Source organism: Pinus tabuliformis, chromosome 1_1 (genome assembly GCF_031772625.1).
Source record: "Pinus tabuliformis cultivar Carrire ecotype Pingquan chromosome 1_1, CPIR1, whole genome shotgun sequence".
NCBI lineage: Eukaryota > Viridiplantae > Streptophyta > Pinopsida > Pinales > Pinaceae > Pinus > Pinus tabuliformis.
Window position 1 is genome coordinate 667,396,274 of NC_142297.1, and position 9,234 is coordinate 667,405,507.

The window sequence follows — 9,234 nt, forward strand, 5'->3', positions numbered from 1 at the left end:
GAATTTGGAGGACAATTGGGTCTTCAAATCCTGGATCATTTCTTTGTCATTTCCAACCAGCAAGATATCATACGCATACAAGACCACATAAATAACACAGTCACCAAATAATTTAAAATACACGCAGTGATCTTCTTTGCTTCTGGTGAAGCCAAGTCCCCGTATAAATGTATCAAATTTCTGATACCACATCCTTGGTGACTGTTTTAACCCATACAGAGACTTCTTTAACTTACATACCAGTTCTTCCTTACGCTTCACTACAAAGCCTTTAGGTTGCTTCATGTAGATTTCCTCTTCCAGATCCCCATGAAGAAATGTTGTCTTCACATCCATCTGTTCTACCTCAAAATCAAAAGCATTAGCAACAGATAAAAGTAATCTAATAGAAGCTACCTTGGCAACAGGAGAAAAAATATCACCAAAATCAATTCCTGTCACCTGGGAATAACCTTTTTCTACCAACCGAGCTTTGTATTTCTCCACCTTTCCTTCTGCGTTTGTCTTCTTCTTGAACACCCATTTGTTGCCAATGGGTTTCCTTCCAGCTGGCAACTCCACCAGATCCCAAGCCTCATTTTTGTGCAAAGATGTCATTTCATCAACCGTGGCATCTTTCAACAGTTTTACATCCTCTGAATCTACTACTTCCTTCACAGTTTTGGGATCATCGTCAGTAATAGATAAAGAAAATTTGAACAGAAAGCAGATGGACTATACCTTTCTAGCTGCCTTCTTTCTCGAATTGATCTTCTCACACCAAGAGTTTGTGGCTCTTCATCTTCTGATTCATCCTCTATTGTAGAGTTTGATTCTTCCTCCTTAAGCTCAAACTCTATCTTCTCAGGTTCATTTGGTTGGACTTCATGTTTAATAACATCTTTTACCTCTCTGAACACCACATCTTAGTTGTACACAACCTTCCTTGTTACTGGGTTCCAAATCTTATAACCCTTTAAACCATCCTTATACCCAATAAAGATGCACTTTTCATATTTACTATCCAACATGGTTCGTTTCTCCTTTGGAACATGTACATATGCATCACATCTAAATACCCTTAGATGTGAAAGAGAGGGTTTCTTACCAGTCCATACCTCTTGTGGAGTCTTATCCTCCAACATTGATGAAGGTGATCTGTTGACCAGGTAACATGTTGTCTCCACTGCCTCTGCCCAAAATTCCTATCCTAACCCAGCACCATTGAGCATGCTTCTTGCCCTTTCCATCAACGTCTTTTTCATTCTTTTTGCAACTCCATTTTTCTCAGGTGTGTATGGAGTAGTCTTCTGTCGTGCTATACCACACTTCTTACAAAATTCTTCAAATTCCTTACTACAAAACTCTCCACCATTATCTGTCCTCAACACCTTTATCTTCTTCTCTGTCTGGTTTTCTACCAGAGCCTTAAATTCTTTAAACCTGTCAAAGACTTCAGATTTCTTTTTAAGGAAATATATCCATGTATTCCTTGAGAAGTCATCTATAAATGATACATAGTACACAAAATTACCCAGTGATGGAACCTTCACAGGTCCAAACACATCACTGTGCACAAGTTCTAATATCTGTTTCACCCTCTTACCACCAGAGGGGAAACTCACTCGATTCTGCTTCCCACATACACAATTTTCACAGAAATCAAAATCCAGAGAGCTATTACTCATACCTTCTACCATACCTTTACCATGAAGTATTCGAATGCCCTTCTCTCCAATATTTCCAAGCCTTTGATGCCACAACATGGTCTTCTCTCCAAATACCACTAGATTTTCTGCTCCACTTTCAGGAGCCATAGAACTGTTGCACCTATCAACAACAGTGCTACCTTGCAGCTTGTACAGAGTTCCAATTCGAACTCCCCGCATTAATACCAGTGCCCCCCGAACCATCTTGCAGGTATCCTTCTCGAACACTGTTTTTACACCTGCATCCTCCAACTTGCTTACATAAATCAGATTTCTATCTAATGCAGGAATATGCAGAACACCCGGAAGTTTTCTAACCCTTCCACCTTGTAAATTCAAATTTATTTTTCTGTGACCAATGATTCTAGCCTTCCTATCATCCCCCAAGAAGACATCACCACCATCATATTTCTCATACTCGCAGAACCACTCTTTATGGGGAGTGAAGTGAAAGGATGCACCTGAGTCAATCAACCATGCTTCATGATCTACATGTGTACTTGAAGAAGCCAAGTAAACATCCCCACCTTCATCTGAGGTGGTTTTTGCCTCTGTAGAAGGAGCATCATCAGATCCCTTTCCTTTATTAGGAGATTTAGATTTATAGTCCCTTTTGTAGTGCCCTTCCTTTCCGCATTTCCAGCACACCACCTTTATAGGTTTTCCTGGAGATTTAGATCTCCCACTCGATGACTTATTTTTATTTCTATTCTAGGATCATCCTCGTACAGACAAGGCATCACCATTTTGGCTTTCCATGTTTTTCTGTCCCATCTCCTCCGTCAGCAAGGATGAGACTATTTCATCAAACTGCAAGGCAGTTGTATTGCTACCTATTGCAATAACCAGACTATCCCATGAATCTGGTAGAGAACACAACAAACTAATGTACTTATCTTCGTCTGAAATTTTAATATCAACAAATAATAACTAACTTACCATAGTATTAAATGCATTCAGATGCTCTGTCACTGAGTCTCCATCTTTCATCCTCAGGTTATACAACTTTTTCCGCAGGAACAGTTTATTCACTAGAGACTTAGATTGGTACAAAGTCCCTAACTTGTCCCACAAAGCCTTCACCGTAGCTTCCCCTAATACATTCAACATTACTGAATTTGAGACACACAATCGTATTGAGCTCTTTTCCTTCCGATCCAACTTCTTCCATTCTTCATCGGACACTCCCATTGGTTTAGTACCCAAATCTACCGCGATCCACTGATCTTTATCCACCAACAGATCCTCCATCTTGAGTTTCCACAACTCAAAACTCTGACCATTAAATTTCTCGATCTCTATCTTTCCACTACTCACCATCTTCTTTCACCACCAGAATCGATCTCGCAGATCTCCCACTAAATAGGGTCTACCACAGGCCCGATCGAATCCCCTCAGCAACAAAGGCATCCCCTTGAAGCCAAAACAACTCTGATACCAAATGTAGGTTTTAACACTGTACATAAATTACCTGCATACAAATTTTAAAACACAGAAAATAAACAATGCAAGAGCATAACACATAAAACACATATACACAAAGATTTTCCCCTAGATCCCAAAACCGGGGCTACCAACTTAATTTTTAATTATTTTTCTTTCAATGTTACAATACAAATTTATACATGTCGAAGCATCCAATACCATGGACCGAAAAACCATCGCGTCCAAAACCATGGACTGAAAACCATCGCATCCAAAACCATGTGAAAAAACCATGCACAAAACCATAGGTAGGTCTGCCCAACCTAATATAGGGTCCAAAAACAAAATTTTCCGCGGTGCTGCCCCGGACCCCATAGAGTGGGGTTACTTTCACCCCTCAAAACCCCTGTGACCCCCTCGCTATGCAATCGGCCCAACAAAAGGGGTGGGGGGGGAGGCTCCACCCCCCCTTTAAGCCCCCGGTTAACTACGTGGGCTAGTCATGGAAGGAATATAACACAACGCAACATATCTTACATAGTATGCTTGCAGGAAGAATATCCTTGATGAATAACAAGGTGGTAGACTACAGTTCACGAGATTCTCGCTATATATTAGATTAACAACATGGTAATGGGTGCTCTCCTGATATAGAAGACACATTGAGAAGTTTGGAGGAAGAAATAAGAAGTTTCAAAGCATATAATGACAAAATCATTTAGGCACAAGAGAAGGAAGCAGAGGTTAATGTAGTTATTCTTCATAGCTTGTTAGAATTGCAGAGATAAGGAACACTTAAAATCTGTCATGGAGGAGGATAGGACTAATGGAGCATATGGTAGTAGGTCACATGGTGGGAATCGCTTAGATAGAGATGACATAGTCAAAGATGGAAGATTCTTGTATACACCTGATAAATGAGGCAATGGACATGGGCTTTACTCTAGTTCTAGTTCAAATAGGTAATATGGTCATCATGACTATCATCCTTATAGGAGGAGTGACAAGGGATATTTTTCGGATGAGTTCAAGAAAGAAAAGGTACCTACATTTGATGGAGAAATGAAAAATTCATAGGATTTCGAAGCATGGTTGCTTTGGATGAATAAGTTCTTTAGATTACATGATTACTCAATGAACATGAAGGCCAAAATATTTACGTTCAGTCTTAAAGGTAAAGAAGACATTTGGTGAGAAGATTTAAATAACGTCAGAGGTATTCATGAAGAGGAGTTGACTTGGAGTGAGTTCAAGACACTTTTTAGGAAGAAGTATCTATCAGAGAGATACTATGATGATAGGGAAAAATAATTCTATGAATTCAAGATGGGATCTATGATCGATAAGGAGTGCACTAGTAGATTCTTGGAGTTGTGTAGGTATGTGCCTTATATGAAGGAGGATAAGTGAAGATTTAGAGATTCATTAGTGGGTTCCCGTAGCATTCAAAGACAATATTGAGTTTGATGAGCCTAAATCATTGGAGGAAGCCATAAAAAAGATAAAGCATTGTTATGAAAAATTGAAGCACAAATATAAGACTAAGCAAGATTAGAAAGGTAATGATAAGAATAAGGGAAAGTGGGATAAGAGGAAAAAAATACCTCAAGGCACATGTAACAAAGAGAATGCAACAATTCCTAATAAGTTCAATACGTTTGACAGAGGGTAGGGATTTCAGTTTGAGAAATAGAACAATGGTGATGGTAGGAAAGCTTTACAATGTTTGACTTGTGGTAAGGATCATTGCAGGAGAGACTGTCCACAACATCATGGTTGTATGCCACAGATCTACAATGCATAGGAAGCGAAGACAATGATGGATGTTGGGAAAAGTATTCCTTGGATTTATGCAGCGTTTGATAAAAGGCAAGAAGATAACCATTCATCTATTCCCAAGATGGATGGTAAGCTTTGTGATCAAGTTGTTTCTATTTTAATTGACCCTATATCTAATTATAGTTGTGTTAATCCTGAGCTGGTGGATAAGTATGGTGAATATGAATGTACTTCCATTGGGATCATATAGTATGCTATGGGGTATGGATTGGTTGTCTCTTCACATGACCAAAGTGGATCATTATGACAAGGCCATTAAGTGTTTGGATGACAGTGGAGAATAAATAATCTTGCAGGGTGTTATCACTAAGCTAGAAGGAATTGACTTGCTTCAACCTTTAACTTAATGTAACTATTTCAAACCACTTGAATTGGAAGTTAGTACTTCCAATCTGAAAGGGCTCTCTCAAATATTATCAAATCTTCTTGAAACAATTGAAACAATTAGATGGCTAACTCTGATTTCTTTTTGTGTTTTTGTAGGTGAAGAAAAACATGATTACTACTACCATTGGGCATGGAGTCAAACTATAGAGATAGAAAACAACAAATTTTAATGGAAGTTGAATAATTTATAGCTTTTAAACTCACAAATGAACTTCTACAGTCATACATATTATATGAAGGAAATTGGAGTAGTTTAATGAGATTTCCAAGTAATAAAGACATTATGTGAAACTGGAAACAATCCTGATAAAAACCATAAAATCCATGAAATGAATCTCAGGTACATAAATAGAGTAGCTGCAAATTTATATTAAATGATTAAAATATTACAAAATGCCAGTTCTTCACATTCTTCATCAACCCTTCTCAAAGTCAAAAACCTGCCTAATTATAGAGAAAGATCTCTTTACATATCCTGCCACTTGGGCCAAATTCAATTCATCAATCTAGAGACCTAGTCCTACTTTTCTTCTAACTAACAAAGTCCTTTTAGGGATTTTCTATTTTACAATAGTTTGGACTCAACTAGGACTCTACTAGCTTTAAAATCACAACCACTTCTTGTTGATGTATATAACTTAAGACCAACTTCATGCTAGCTTTGCTGAAGTGCCATTAAATCTTTAAACTACTTATAGACATCAATTTAATTTCCTTTTGTGCTAACTGTCTTGATTAGATGGCTGATTTGTAGATGTGGCTATTTGCTGACCTTGTAGGCTGAAAAATAGGACCTTATCATAATGGCATGGACACCCTTCATCATTGGGAATCCACCTAGAGCTTAGATGTCTGATATAAAAAATCTTCAAAAAGGCAGAAAAACAAAGTTTTTTCATGATTCCGTAGCAAAATAGTGTTTTCAGAACTTTCGTAGTAAACATTCGTAGCAACTTTGAAGAACACACTTAGGCTACACTTTTCTTCCATCTTTTGGTTTTGAGGTCTTTGTTGATGTTCATGAGCTAAACATAAGCCTTCAAAACTTTATTTGCTAAACTCTAGTCAATTCTTGACCCTTATGGAATGCTACTATAGTTTCGTAGCAAAAACTCGCCTTCATTATGGGCAGTTGCTACAAAAGTTGCAAAAAATTGATTTTTTCAAGTCTCCATGATTTTAATGCCTCCTTATGACTTCTAACAATATGTTGACTATACATATAGCTGAGCTAACTGAAATAAGCATAGTAAAGACAAAAATTGGAGAGTTTTCCAAATCATGGAGTACAATCTAATTCATCAACAATCTTGATGTTTTTCTTCTTGAGTTCAACTAGGATCATCTCAATCTGAGTTTCTAGTGTTGTAACTTGTCGTTGTAGCCCTTTTCTATCTTCTTTCAACCAACTATTTCTCCTAACATGAGTTTCAACATTCTATGTAGAGGCAAAGTTATTTTAATCATCTTCTTAGACTTGTCTGCGATTTCATCATAAAAGTCTATTTGCTTCAACACTTCATCCTAGTATGCATCAAAATCCAACTTGGTCTTGATTACTTCTTTTCTAGCCTCCCTTAATTGTTCTTGTAGGGTTTCTATTTCACTTTTTTCTTGAAAAGTCTCCTTGCCCTTCTTTTGCTTTGATGGTTTCTTGGATAACTTTGTTTTCCTGAATGGTGTTTCAGGTACCTTCTCCACTTGTTACATTGATCTTGTGACAGGTTTCCTTGGTCTGAAAATGAAACCTTGCTTTTCTTGAGTAAAATCAATTTCTTTGCTCTCTTGCTTTTCTTCATTGCTCCAGTTGGGATCACTTCTACAAGCTGCTCATCTGGGCTTTCTTCAATGTCTATGGCTTCTAGAATACCAACGAATTTTCCCTTCTTTTCACTCTATTCATGTTTTTCTTCTGTCTTCTGGTCATTCTCCTCTTATCACTTGTATAAGCCTCAATTATAGTTTGTTGCTCTACCACTGACTATTGTTCTACTCTAGGTGTTGCAGATTTGGATTTTGGAGTTTTTCTAGAGGGGTTAGTAGCATCTAGTTCATATCCACTTAGGAATGAAAATGTAAGCCAGTCCCTATTCAATTTATTCAACTCTTCAACTACTAACAAATTTATAAGACCATGATGGAAAATAGAGGTACTACTTGCCTCTGGTTTAGCTTGTACCTTATTAGCCATCTTCCCTAAACTTCTGAAGAGGTAGAAAGGAATGTCTAAGGGTTGTTTACCTGTGAAGTGAAGCACCAACCTGAAGTGATATTGGTAGACCACATGAAATCTTCCCTCACATGTGAAATAGTATTGAATAACCATCAACACCTTGGAATAATGTTCTTTGAGATAGGTTCTAGGAATGCCCATTGTTATATCAATCCCATTATGTTCATCCTTCAAGAATTAATCGCAATTCTGCAACTCAAACTTCTAAAATTTGAACCATGTTTCCCCTGACCTTAGGATTTCAATAGCATGAGAAACAGTGTTTGGAGATAAATTCAAGCTCAGAATGCCCACCTTTATGCCAATTCCTATGAAATTGAGAGCAAAGTCCTTGGTGAATTGCGCATGAAAACCCTGCAACTTTTGATAGAATCAAAGGCACCCCACACTGGAAAATGACTGTATGAAAGTCGGGTCTTCCTTAAGCAACTTCATGTCTATGGGTTCATAATGTACCACATCCCCTCCTTTGTAGTGTTTCCTGGTGGTCATGCTTGCTAACAAGTTGAGAACTTCTGGTAAGCTTCTGTTCGAAATAATAAGAGGGGGGTGAGTCCGTATTTCTTTTCAATTGTTGCTTTTACCAGTTAGATCACTTATGTTTAGAACACAAAATGAGAAATAAGAATAAATTCTCTTATTAATTTCTTCAATAAATCAAGTACAATATATGTAGAGCTCCAATCCTAGGTGAAGAAACCGATCTTCAATCTCCCAGGCTCCAACCTGTATTTTCCAAGCACCAATTTGGAATTCCAAGGCTCCAACCTTGTCAATTTTGAGGCACCAACCTCAAGGGCTCCAACCCTATATTTAGTTCAGGCTCTGACCTAGTTTCTTAAGGAATTCAATCCTATAGGGCTCCAACCCTATCTTATCCAAGGCACCAACCTTGAGTTTAGGAGCACCAACTCCAAGGACACCAATCCTATATTTGCCAAGCACCAACTTGGACTTTCCAAGGCACCAACTTTGTCAATTTTGAGGCACCAACCCCAAGGGATCCAACCCTATAGCTTCACTTTGTCAAGGTATGTTTGGTTATACTTCACGACTCCCAATGTTTTCTTCAACAAGCCCTATCAATCTTCAGCTATGCCTTCACTTAGTCAACACATCACATCGTCAATGACAACCTTGTTCTTCACATGAAGGTGTCACCACTGCTATTCATGTTACCCAAACAAAACTTCTTCAAGGTCACCTCATAATAGCTTCAATGCATCATGGTCTTCAATGATCTCCACAAATCTTCAATATGCTGCTTCACAAAGTTCTCCAACTCTGCCCTATTCTATTCTCAAGAGAAGACTTCAACAAGCTCTATTTGTCCAATCCCAATAAGTCAACACTTTGACCACAAAAACTACGACAACTTCAACCACGGAAACTATGGCAGCTTCGACCACGGCAACTACGGCAGCTTCAACCACGGCAACTATGGCAGCTTTGACCACGGCAACTACGACAGCTTTGACCACGACAATTATGACACTTTCAAACACGACAAATATGACAGCTTCGACCACGACAACTACAAAAGCTTCGACCATGGCAAGTACGATAGCTTCAACAAAGATTTAATGCCCAAAAAGAATTATCCCTTTTTTCGTCCTAAACAATAGTCTCCTTGTTCTCCTCGATCTTTTGTCTTCTCTCGTA